The 12,885-nt window shown below is 36.0% G+C and overlaps 1 long non-coding RNA gene across 2 annotated transcripts in view; it reads right to left on the minus strand.

Moving 5' to 3' along the window:
* Nucleotides 1–3,526: 3,526 nt before the first annotated feature.
* LOC308487480 overlaps nt 3,527–12,885 on the minus strand; it is a 133,525-nt gene continuing 124,166 nt past the window's right edge. Inside the window, exons 1-3 of one of the 2 annotated variants that reach the window (XR_013991705.1) lie at nt 12,237–12,554; nt 10,625–10,686; nt 3,527–5,163 (exon numbers count right to left, since the gene is read on the minus strand). This is a non-coding gene — a long non-coding RNA (uncharacterized lncRNA). Of the gene's footprint in view, nt 5,164–10,624; nt 10,687–12,236; nt 12,555–12,885 lie in introns of those variants that run through there. The other variant, XR_013991704.1, reaches the window with a different exon arrangement.

The raw sequence follows: 12,885 nt of genomic DNA on the forward strand, positions 1-12,885 counted from the left end.
TCAAAATAGTTTTTAATCAAAGGGTTTCTTTGGATAAATACCCAGAAGTGGGATTACATGGTCCTTCTTTGTCTCTTGTTATAGCCTTTGTTTTGAAGTCTGTTTTGTCTGGTATAATATTGTTACCCCAGCTTTTGTTTGTTCGTTTTTTCCATTTTCATGAAATATCTTTTCCCATCCTTTACTTTCAGTCTGTGTGTCTTTCAATATGAAGTGAGTATCTTGTAGGCAGCATATGTAAGAGTCTTGTTTTCTTATCCATTCAGCCACTTTATGTCTTTCATTTGGAGCATTTAATCCATTTACATTTCAAGTAATTGTTGATGGATATGTAGTTATTGCCATTGTATTATTCATATTTTTTTATTGTTTCCTCTCCCCCCGCTCCTCTTAAAGAAGTCCCTTTAACATTTTGTTGATGAACTCCTTTAGCTTTTTCTTGTCTGGGAACATCTTTATCTGTTCTTTGATTCTAAATGATAGCTTTGCTGGGTAGAGTAATCTTGGTTGCAGGTCCTTGCTTTTCATCACTTTGAATATTTCCTGCCAATCCTTTCTGGCCTGAAAAGTTTCTGTTCAGAAATCAGCTGACAGTCTTATGGGAGCTTCTTTGTAGGTAACTAACTGCTTTTCTCTTGCTGCTTTTAAGATTCTCTTTGTCTTTAACCTTTGGCATTTTAATTATGATGTGTCTTGGTGTGAGCCTGCTTGAGTTCATCTTGAGTTCAACTCTGTGTTTTCTGGGCTTGTGTGTCTATTTTCTTCATCAGATTAGGGAAGTTTTCTTTCATTATTTCTTTAAATATGTTTTCAATTCCTTGCGCTCTCTCTCTTTTCCTTCTGGTACCACTATGATGTGAATGTTAGTATGCTTGATGTTTTCCCAGAGACTTCTTAGACTATCCTGATTATTTTTGGACTTTTTTGTTTTTTGGTGTTTTGATGTGGTTTGAAGCTGGCCACCAGGTGTGTTGGTTCTGGGACGTCTTGGGAGGGGCTCTGGTGCAGGCTAAGGTCAGCCACTCCCTGGGGCTACTTGGTATGAGCTATAAAGTGTTCTACAGATGGTTGCCACTTATGCTGAGCTTGAAGGTCCCTGGGAGAGGTTCAGCTGTGAATTGAGGTTGGCTGCCACTAGTGCTGGACTGTGGAGGGCTAAGCAAGGGACATGGGGCATACTGAAGCCAGATGCTGCTTGTTTGGATTTGTGAAGCTTTGAGAGATCTTAGGAAAGTCAGTAGAATGAGCCAAGACAAGCTGTTTGTATGGAAAAGCCACTGGAAGCGGCCTGGGTGGGGTCGGGTCTTAAGGAATCAATAGGGTGGGATGAACAGTGTCAGCTAGGTTGATGGAGACTCAGGTATGGTGCTCACCTGTGTGTGAAGGCTGGATGGTAGGAGGGGTCAACAAAAGAACAATGGCTTCTACCAGCATTTCTATCTGGAAGAAAGAGGTCCCTCCAACTCTCACCCTGAAACCAGACAATTCACTTCCTCCCCTTATGTCCCTGATGCATTTTGAGCTGCTTCCCCAGTGCTGAAGCTCAGAGTAGGTGAGTCTGTCAGCGAATAAGTCCATGTCCAGGCCCTTTAAGAGGTGTGTCCAGGACTCTAGCCACCCTCCATCTCACAGCCACAGTCTCTGCTGATTTTCAAAGTGAGACGTTATGGGGACTTGTCTTCCCAACACTGGAATCCTGGGGTGGGGGAGTCTCGTGAGGAGCTGGGACCCTGCACTCTTCAGGGGAGAGCTCTTCAGATGAGATAACCCTCCTGATTTTTAACCATCACACATGGATGTGGGACCAATCTGTTCTGCATCTTCGTTCCTTCTACCAGTCTCAACGTGGCTTCTTCTGCATGTCCTTAGTTGTAGGACTTCCATTCAGCTAGACTTCAGGTGATTCTCAGTGATGGTTGCTCTGTAGTTTAGTTGTAATTTTGATGTGGTCGTGGGATGAAGTGAGCATAGCATTTAATTACTCTGCCATTGTGACTGGAACACTTCTTTTAAATCTTAATGAGATGCCTCTAATTGTATTCCATAAAAATTATGCAAGTATATACGTTTGAGCTATTATATATAAAGGATAAAGGATACGGAAAATTCAATGCTGAAAATACACGCTGACTACAATTAATCAAAAGAAAATCTGGAATCTGATAGTGTTTACACAATTCAACAATAGTTCAGACAAGTGACCACAATAAATCATTCCTCCCATTTGTAAAAGATGTGAAAGGTGATGCTGCTACAAAAACCAACCTAGAATATAAATCGTTATATCTATGCATATAAGTGTCTGTCTCTCAGATAGATTTTGAGAACCTCAAGAAAGAAGATATGTTTTATCCATCCACAATACCTAGGATGATGTCTATAACACAGGAGGTGCTTCAAACCTCCTAAACTAAAAATCTCAATGTCAGTCTCAATTCCCCTTTTTCACTGGCTACTTCCAATAGCTACAAAATCTTTACCTCAGAAGAGAAATGACTTTTAAATCTCACCTTTCTTCACCATTCCCAGTTCTATAGTAAAGTCTATGCCCTGCTGGTCTGACCTCCTCATGTTTATCCATCTATTCTAGTCTATCTTCTTCACTGTCTTCAGAGAGACCTTTCTACATAGTGAGGGGAGAGGAACCTTTTCGAGTGTCAACTCTATGCCAAGTACCATGTCAAGCATTTAAAATACTTTATAAAAGTAATTTTTATAATATAGTATTTTAAAAATACTTTATAAAAGTATTTTTATAATAAAGTAAAATACATTACTTCCTTTAATGCAACACCCATATGCAGCAGAGTTGTATTACTGTGGTATTTCTACATGAGGAAATTAAGGGAGATTAAACAATTTATTCTAGAAAATGTGCTGCTAAGTACTGGAGCTGGCATTTAAACTTACCTCTTTCTGACACTAAGCTGTCTTCTTGATGGTATCACTCTTTTGCTGGTCATGTTTTCTTCTTGCTTAAAAAAAAATCATAACTGAAAAATGGTTTTATAACTGGCTCCCACTTACTTATAGAATAAAATATAAATTCTTTGTCTTAACATACAAAAAAATAGAAACCCTTCTCAATGTAACTCCACTTTTCAAGCCTCTTTTCCTCTTCACCTATGGTGTATTATGAGCTCCAGCAGGTCTGGACTTCATACAGTTCCTCAGACTTCCAGGCTGTTCCATGACTCTGTGCTTTTGCATGTGCCAGTTTCTGTCTGGTATGACCTCTCCCGTCTTTGCCTAGTACATTTCTATTCAACCTTCAAGACTCAACTCATGTAAAAGTCAATTGCTCAGGGAAGATTTCCTTGACTTTACCAGGTAGCCGGTTGCTCTATCGTATTGATCATATGACTATAACAACACATTCCACATCACATTATAACCCACTCAAGAGAGACAATACTTGTGTTTCTGTTACTGTGAAATTTTCAAAGCTATAGGCTGTGTATTTATTCAAATTAATATCTGTCTTAGTCCATTCAGGCTGCTATAACAAAAATACTAGAGACTGGGTGGTTTAAACAACAGAAATTTATTTCTCATAGTTCTGGAGGCTGGGACATCCAAGATCAAGATGCTGTCTGATTTGGTTGCTGGTGAGAGCCATCTTCCAGGTTTGCAGATGGATACTTTGCTATATATCTTCACGTGGTGGCGAGATAGAGAGATCATCTCTCGTATTTCTTGTTATAAGAACACTAGTCCCATTCATGAGGGCTCCACCCTCATGAGCTAAGTATCTTGCAAAGGGTCCACCTCCAAATACTTCACAATGGAATTAGGTTTCAATGTATGAATTTGGGGATGAGGAGAGCAGACATATATGTTTAGTCCAAAGCAGTATCTTTAACATAGTTTAAAATTTTTACTGAAGAAGAATGGAAGGATTAATTGCTGGCACTGGAAAAACAAAATGTTCCTGCCTTTTCTTTAACCCCCCAGGAAGCAGCTCTGAAACAAGCTTGTTGGGGAAAGCTATCTCTGTTTACATGGTTTTCAAAATGTGGTTGCTTCAAAAGGCATTAGTGCAATCATTAAATGATTAGTACAATCATTAAGAAAATATAATTAGCAAAGAGCAAAAACTACTAAATATAAATAAAAATACAGTAACAGCTAACATTTATTGCTCAGCTACTATGTACTAAGAACTGTTCTATTTGCTTGCAGAAGCAAACTCATTGAATCCTCACACCAAGCTATTGAGCAGTTGTTACTATTGTGAGCCCTCTTTTGAAACTAAGGGAACTGAGGCACAGAAAGCTTCCCTGTGAACACACAGAGCTAATAAGTGGCAAAACTAGGATCTGAACCCATGCATTCTGGTTCCAGAGCCTTTATAATATATTAATAAAAAGCCATGAAAAAAACAGATGACAGATCTTTTCAGAAAGACTAAATTTCCCCATTTCTATTCTAATTCTTACGGGAAAGATTCAAATCAGAAAAACCCATGTACAAACATCCAGTAATGCTACTGAATACTAAGCTTAGGCCATAGGACAATCTATATTGTATCTATAAAGTGTGGTTAAGGAAGGCAAGTAAGACTAAATTATAAGAATTAAATTAAAATAATATAACATAAACACCAATTTATCATACTACATACTACAGGTCTAACGCTACAGTACAGGCCTAGGAATACAGAACTGTAAAATATGATTCTTGTCCCAAAGAAAAAACACTATTATTGCAGAAGACGTGACTTTCACAAACATTATTAGAGTAGGTAACAGATAATAAAATCTTAAATTATGTGGTATAGACAAAAATGCAAGTGCACAACAGCACATATGTTAAATAGTAAACTTATTCATTTTTAAAAGTAATTTTGAAAATAAAGCTGGGAATTCTTTTTCTCAAATGCTTCTAGACTCATCCCTCTAACAGAAATTTTTATAAAATAAAATTTCTACTATAACATTCCACAGAAATTCAGCTTAAGAGGCAAAAAAACAAAACTGAAATAAACAGTTCTAGACTGAATTTTGATTAAAAAACAAAAAACAACAAGCTTTGTTTCGTGGTTTGAATAAAGTGGAATAGCCTTAGGAAAACTGCCTCAGGAAGTCAGAACACAATATAAATCAGTCAAACTTTCCATACCTTACAAGTCACAGGAAATCTTAAAATATCACTTCATTCTGCCTGTGTGGAGAAAAGGCAATGTCAGAGGCATTCAAAATATTTTACAAGGTAGAGATTATATGCTTTATCAAATTAAAGTAACAATTTGTATATTAACCTTATTTGTAAAGGTCGTTTCAAAGAAGCAGAGTACATTTATAAAAGACCTAGAAAGTCTTATCAGAATTGAATGAAAGAAGAAAACTATAAGAAAAGAAAACTAAAACAAGATCTTTCCTGGTCATTCAGTATTAAAATATTTTCATGCTTGTTGAAATGATAATCAGCGATAGAGTCAGAACTACAGAGTAGGTAGTAGATTTGACAGAGTGCTGCTGAAAGCATAGGGGCCCGTGGATTTAGGGGCCGACCGACTGCGAAAAACAGATTCCCAAGTTGTGGCTGTTTGGGAATTATTTGTTTTAATGCTGCAAGCTTATGTAGCTAGTAGGAGCTTCCTGGAGATTCTTGAGAGAAAGAGACTTTCAAGAAAGTTCTCAGAACCAAGCACCTTGGCAATGCACACTGAGATGGTGGGCATGATTGTTCATCTCCGAACCCCTCCAACGGTTGTGGAAGCCTCTTCATATTTACTTCCCATAGAGTAGCTTCTGATTTCCTACATGAACTGTCTTTAATACAATGTGGAGGTTCTATGTATGCATTGTTCATAGTTTTAGGAGGGTGTTCAAAAATCACTATACATTGTAATACAGTTACAGTTAGCTAATAGAATTATTAGCCAAAACCAACGAAGTACATTAATGTGAGAGATTTTGAAACTAACCTGTCTTGTACTTATACAATATGTTCAAACAAGATGGATAGGGGCTATAACATTTTAAAAGGATGTCAAAACAAAAGACAGTCTTAAAAACTTAACAAACAAATATATTAACATAGCAGGTCATACAAAACTAAATATTGGCTGCCTTCAGAGAAAGTAAGTCATTTGCTGGAACCTCCTAAAGAAATAACCAAACTGATAGGCCTCAAGAACTTATGTTTCTCAGATAATGTGTGTTAAATATTCTTGCATCATTCTATTAACCTTCTTGATCTGTATTGTAAAGTGCTTTCTAACAAGACTCTAACAATCCATACCCCTACGAGCATTGTTTGAGAATGCTCATTTCACTGTATCCTTGCCTATATTGATTTCTTTTTTCATCTTTTAGCTAGTAAGATTTCAATAGCATTCTAAAGAAAGTTGTTTCCCTTGGCCTTTGCATTATCTGGCATTCATAATATTAGTCTTAGCTAGGTAATAAAAACAAATTTAAAAACCAGGAAACATGGTATTATTCTTGGTTGTGTTGCTGATTTTTCAATCTGGCCAAATATTTATGTTTTCAGTTAAAAAAAGAAAGAAAAACGAACTGTTAGCTCTGACTGTTTTTTTCTCAAAGTAGTAATATTTAAAAAATAAGAACAGAGGAGAATAGATACATCTAAATATGTTAAATTGAAAGCTAATGTTCATTTGCTTATTCCTTGGTTCAACATTTGGTGAGACCCACCAGGCAGATAAAGGAATCGGGGGCTGAGTCCAGAGACCTCTCTCCACCTAGTGGGGGAGACCAGCAAGTAGTGACAGTGAAGCTCCATCCATCTTTATCCAAAGCACGTGGACCACAACTTGAGCTTCAGAACCAACACTATTTATGGATTTTTAGAAAGGTAAGACAATATATGTTACACATAATATGTAACACCTCCTCAAAGAGCCTAGGACAACCGCTGATAAACAAATACAGCAACATATTTGTAGTGAAACAACATAAATAGCTTCATGTCAGCTCAGGTCAGGATTTGCTGCCAAATAAGTTTTAGCACCAAACATAGATTAAACTTGATTTTCAGAGCTTTCTGGATTTTGGAATTGCAGATAAGGGACTCTGGCCTTGGAAAATGGTTGTACGTTCTAGCATAGAGGTAAGAACAGGGGCAGGAGGGTTGGTGGAGAGAAAACAGAAGTTGGTTCCTAGGTGCCAACCAAATAAAATTAAAAATTATTGTATTATTGGTCCAAGGAGCTGTGAGAAACATTGAGAAAGAGATTACTGCCAGATGATGAATTTTGAGAGACTGCTTTTGAATTTTCTTACTTCATTGTTGAATTACAAATTGTCAGATGCTTATTGTTGTGTTACAAAGTTAACAGTAACAATGTTCTTATCTGGTCTGTTCAATTCCCCTACTGATAGAATTAAAAATGTTGCAGACAACAGGTTAAATAGCAGTGTCTTTATTTAAACACTTAACTATTTCTTACTTGTCTATGCTATCATTCAAAGTTTTTTATATTTTCTTACACTGTTCAGTTGGTTTCTCTGGCCTCAGCCAGGCTCTATCCTACCCCCCTATATATAGTTGATTATCTTACTCGCATGCCTGAAAACCTTTAAGAGCTCCCCGTTGGAAAAAAAAAATGTATCTCTGTCTTTCTCTGCACAAGCTATATAGACCAGAAATGAGACTGCAACTTGCTCACAAACTTGGGTAGCAGCACAAGTATAAGGAAACTTTAGGAAGATTGCAAACCTGGTTGTACAGGGCAGGAGGGGCAAACAGGGTAAACACCAAAGCTCAGGAGCGATGTATGAGACAACACAAGCCACGCCAGTCAGGAGCACACGCTAAAGATGACCTTTGGAACTCAAGTGCATGGAAAGCAGATCTAGAACTAGACCCTTTTAATATGGGCCTAGAATACCTTCACGTGTGAAATATTTGTATGTGAAGAGCCACTTCTAAATTTTATTTTCTTTAATAGTTTTAACAATCCTTTTTCCCAATCTTACTTGCATAAATTCTTTGCACTAGTTTTCAAGGTGAGGTTTATGCAACAAATACAAATTAAGGACCTGATCAAGTTATACATTAATCAATCAAGAGTATCCACTGAGGTATTCAAAAAGTGACCAGCACACAAATTTTGAGGTAGTCATTAGAAAATAAAATTGGGAAATTTGAACCAATATGGTTTTACTGTATAGTCTTATCATTTTATTAGATGTAAAATTATTATTTTTTAAATCCTAGAAATGTATAAAATAGTTCAGTAGATGTACCTCTAAAATATTTAAAAGCTTTAGGGCATTCTTTGTCTTCCTTACTGCAATGTATTTACAAATACAAAGTACAAAACATCAGCTATTCATTTTTCCTAGCTGGGACAAAGTGAAGGCACTGAATAGTAAAACTGCAGAAATGGTCATTTCAATTACATTGTGATTATGCAAACCAGAGCAGCTGGCTAAATATGAAAAATGCAAAGTCTATTTCATTTCTTGTTCCTGAACTCAAACTCTAATATGAGGGGAAAGATAGAAAGAAGGCACCTAATGTCCCTTAACTATTTCTTTCTAATACTCCCTAAAAGATAATGGACCCTAATTCTGTTAGGATCTCTTTATTACCTGCCATCTCCAAATAAAATGCTCATGTAATTGAAAATTTATTTCAGTAACAATTTTTTAATCTGTTTCATATGGAACTTAATTTTTCTAAGGTAAGGCTGACATAACTTTTGACTGTGAGTATATGGGGGGATAAAGAGGAATTAAATCGCTTCTTTGTGCAAACATGGAATTGCCTCCCTAAAATAACCTATATTTGAAGACTCTTGTAACCCTGCAAGATAGGTTTTAAAGATTAGGAAAATAAGTCTCAGAGGTGGAACAACTAGTCCACACAGGAGACCCAGTTCATAGGAGGCCCAGTCAAAAGCAGAATCCAGATTCTGGACTCTCTGCAGAGCATGCTTTCATACCATATATTTTCTCGAATGAATTAATTCATTCCCACATGCATTCATTCAAACATCAGACAACATATTTCCATGTGGGTGTTAAGTATTAAAAATGTTTTAGTAATGATAATAATAACTTTTTATTGAATACCTCTTATAGGCCCTGTACTGTGAACTTTATGCATTAAAAAGGAATTACTCCTTCCAGCAAATGTAGTTTACAAATGAGGAAGCTGATGATTAAAGGGGTAAAGTAACTTTCCCAAGGTCCTATGTGTGGTAAGGGACAGAGTTGGAGGTCTGTTTGATGGCAAGCCTTCATCTTTAACCACTGGGCCCATTGCCTTTAAACATTATGTAGACACATTACTTAGCCAATTAAATATTAGGCAGCCACATAAGAGTGAGTCTTTCCTGAGGTTAAAAACTAGCTTGGAAGAAAGAATGAAGAAAAGAGAACTAGTTTCCCTCTCGTTATTGGTCCAGGTATTCTTTTTTTTTTTTTAATATATTTTTTTATCTTTCCATTACAGTTGACATACAATAGTTGGTCAAGATATTCTTAATCACTGGCCGGCAAAATGTGCAGAACTGAACAGCGCTGCTCATCATTTCAGCTGTCTGCCAACTCCTAGCAGGTCACTGTTCATGAAGCCTGTTTCAGTATTAAATGGCCTGAACTGATTTTAGCTAAATCGAAATTATGACCTCCATTAGAAATTCAGCCTGTGAGCATGAGAATGAAAAAGGAGAATGAAGGTCTGTTGATAAATCCAGTGAGCCAAATATAAGGAAAGAGAGTAGCTTCATTCTGGTTTGTTTCTTATTTGGTCTTCTATTTATTTACAGGAAAAGCAGTGGTATTTACCTTTCAGCAGCAGAGGGTTTAGGGTAAACTGGGAGGGACAAATTTCTTAATACCCAGTAGGCCCACTTTCTTTCCACACCATCCATTTAATTTTGACTGCTGTTTTCATTTATTCTCAGATTCAGTTATTGAATGTTCTGGCTTGGGCCCAGTGGGATAAGACAAAGGTAGCATCAGACAGAATTGGGATGGGAACTCCATATGACTAACAGGATAGACACCTGAGTATCATAATTGTCTCTATTCTAAGAGCCCGAGACCTATCATTCTGTGAGAGGTTGGTCTAATACTTAAGAAAGAAAAATATTAAGGTATCAAATGGACATTCATTCAGGACTACTGAAGAAAATTACATTGGCTGGCTTCATAGTTTTTGTGTGTGGTATTATGGAAAAAAAAACACTGCAGTTAAAGTGACATCACATATAAAGACAAGAAAACTAGAAGAGCTAAAGTAATAGTTTTGCAATCTTACCAATTGGGTAATGGGTGTGAAATTAATTTGGTAGCTTGAAAGAATTTACAAACTTGAGCTAGTGTTATGAGGTAAACAAAATCAAGGGACATCATGGCTAGAGCGTAGAACCTACTAACCATCCTTTTACAGTTTTACGGAAATGAAGACAGAGTGAAAATATTTGCACATGTACCACAGTTCTCTCTGTCTTTTTTTTTTTTAAAGAGATATACAGGTACAAGGAAAGAAATTCAAACACTACAATAAAACAGACTGTATAGAATACCCGGATTCATAGGCAATCAGTTTCTAGTTTCTTATATATCCTTTCATATATATTTTATGAATATATCTGTTCACATTTATTACCTATGCCTTTCAAATAAAAATAATTGGTTCTCACCTTATAACTTTCCTTTACTCTTTCACATTTTGTGGATTTTGGTATAGCAATTACACCCCATTCTGAAAAATAAATAGCAATAATTTTTTCCTGTAAAAATGTGTAACAATTAATAAATATTTAAACATTTAAGTTGCATCTTCATCCTTACAAATTCACCTTTACAATTTACCTATATAATATGCTTGACCTTGAAGAGATTAGCACTTTGAGTTTAACATTTGCCTACACAAAATAGTTAAAAGTTTACTGTTCAGTGTTCTTGCATTTAGAGGAAAATCAAAACATGGCAAGACATTGGTGCTGATGAATTTAACTCTGGGCCTTTGATAGATAGAGCCTGCTTTCCTGAATCCACCTAACAGAAGTTGTGTGAGGTGATTTGCCTTTGATTCCTAAGGTTTTCTTTTTTTTTTTATGTACTCCCTAAGTATTTTGTGACTCCAGGAAACAATTTGATACAAAACTGAAATACACCAGCTGGGGCAGGAGAAGAAAAATGAAATCCCCATATCCTTTGAATATGAAGCTTCAATTTCAAGCACAGAAATACATTGCATCATGTTTACCACTTCATTTTTTCAATGGATGCCAATCACATGTTTTCCTGACTTACCTGAATGCTCCGGCATACACACATCTGGCCAGGAGTTTCGTCAGACCTTTTTGCCAGCTATAGAACATGTGGATGACTCAGGGCCTCCCCTCTGGCTAATGGGCAATAACCTTCAAAAATGTGTTGGCTTTTTAACAATAATCTAGTAGCTTTTGAGGTCTTTGAAAGGATGAAATGCAAATTGTTAGAGACTAGAAGAGGGGAAGAAGACTCCTTGAAAAACAAAGATTCGCCATATTTGTAAGTTATTGATTTTATAATTTAATGTGAAAAAGAGTAAAATGCAACCACTATATTTAATTAAAATAACAGATTACATTGACGCACAGCTGAGGTATTTCAGGAAAATGTGCACAGAGCTCTCTGACATAGGACTTCCTCTTACTCCAAAGTCCCCACTACTCCAACTCCCTAAAACAAGATGCCCATTGACCTCATTTGTTTCTGAAACGGCTATTTAACAAAAAACAAAAAAACAGTTTCTCACTTAAAACTTTTTACTATACAGCTATATAAAAAAATGCAACTATCATCATACATAAAATACGTACACACAGTGAATTTAACAAAAAATAAAATTTCTAAAATAATCATATAGGTTGTTTGGGACTAAGCAGACAAAACAAGACACTAATTGAATTTCAACTTTTCACCTAACTGTTTTGGGTCATGGAAAGACATAGGCAAAGCTTTTCTGAACACTACGCATTTGTTCTTTATAGCTCCACTTAAGAATTCACCCAGCAAAGAGTGTGCTAGAAAAAAGAAGTTCAAATTGACATTAGAAATAATGCTACTAGTGATACCATTTTAACTGGAGAAAGTGTTTCTGGGATTCTGTGGAGAAAAGGAAGAACTGAAAAATGGGATAAAATATAGTTAGTCAGATACATAGGATATAGGATGAAAAAATGATCATGGATTCAAACAAATATAAAAAAAAGAATATGAAACTACTTACAATAAATGAAAGAGAAAAAAAAGACATGGTCATACCTGAATTCAGATCTCTACTTCTTGATAATTATATAAATAAAATTTTACCCTTAAATTTGCTAGAGAAATAAGTAACTGGATGGCTTCTGCTTTGCTCTAAACTGAAGGCAGTATACAGTGGTAGGGGAAAAGCTCGTAATTACTGTTTCCTTTCTTTTATAGAGTACAGTTCATTGTTTTTCACTTCTCAGGAGAAAAAAATTCCCAATTTTTAAGGGCTTTTTTTCTTTCCTCACCTCATTCCTAGACCCACTTTAAGATTTAATCCTTATCCCTTCAAAGAGTACAGCACTTCAATTCATGACAAAGCACTAGATTGGGGCTGATGAGAATAGGACCAAAATTTAAAAAGAGATTAGTTATGCTGAGAAATGTTCACCGGAAGTACTTGCAAGGACACAGAACCAACCAGCCAGTGTATATTGTAATCTCCTACTGCTGTTTACAGGAAACTGTACAAAGCACAGTACTGGAACAGAAGAGAATAGGGTATATGTCATAGACTTTGAGGATGGAGGAAAAAAATTTCTGTGTAAAATAAATTAAGGACACTCCAAACAATCACACAAACGAACAAAAAAGAAAGACGTTCAAATACATACGCTTCACGCATACAAAACTAAGCAAATAAAAATACGCTTTAAAACTT

This window comes from Rhinolophus hipposideros (genome assembly GCF_964194185.1).
Source record: "Rhinolophus hipposideros genome assembly, chromosome: 19".
Lineage (NCBI taxonomy): Eukaryota > Metazoa > Chordata > Mammalia > Chiroptera > Rhinolophidae > Rhinolophus > Rhinolophus hipposideros.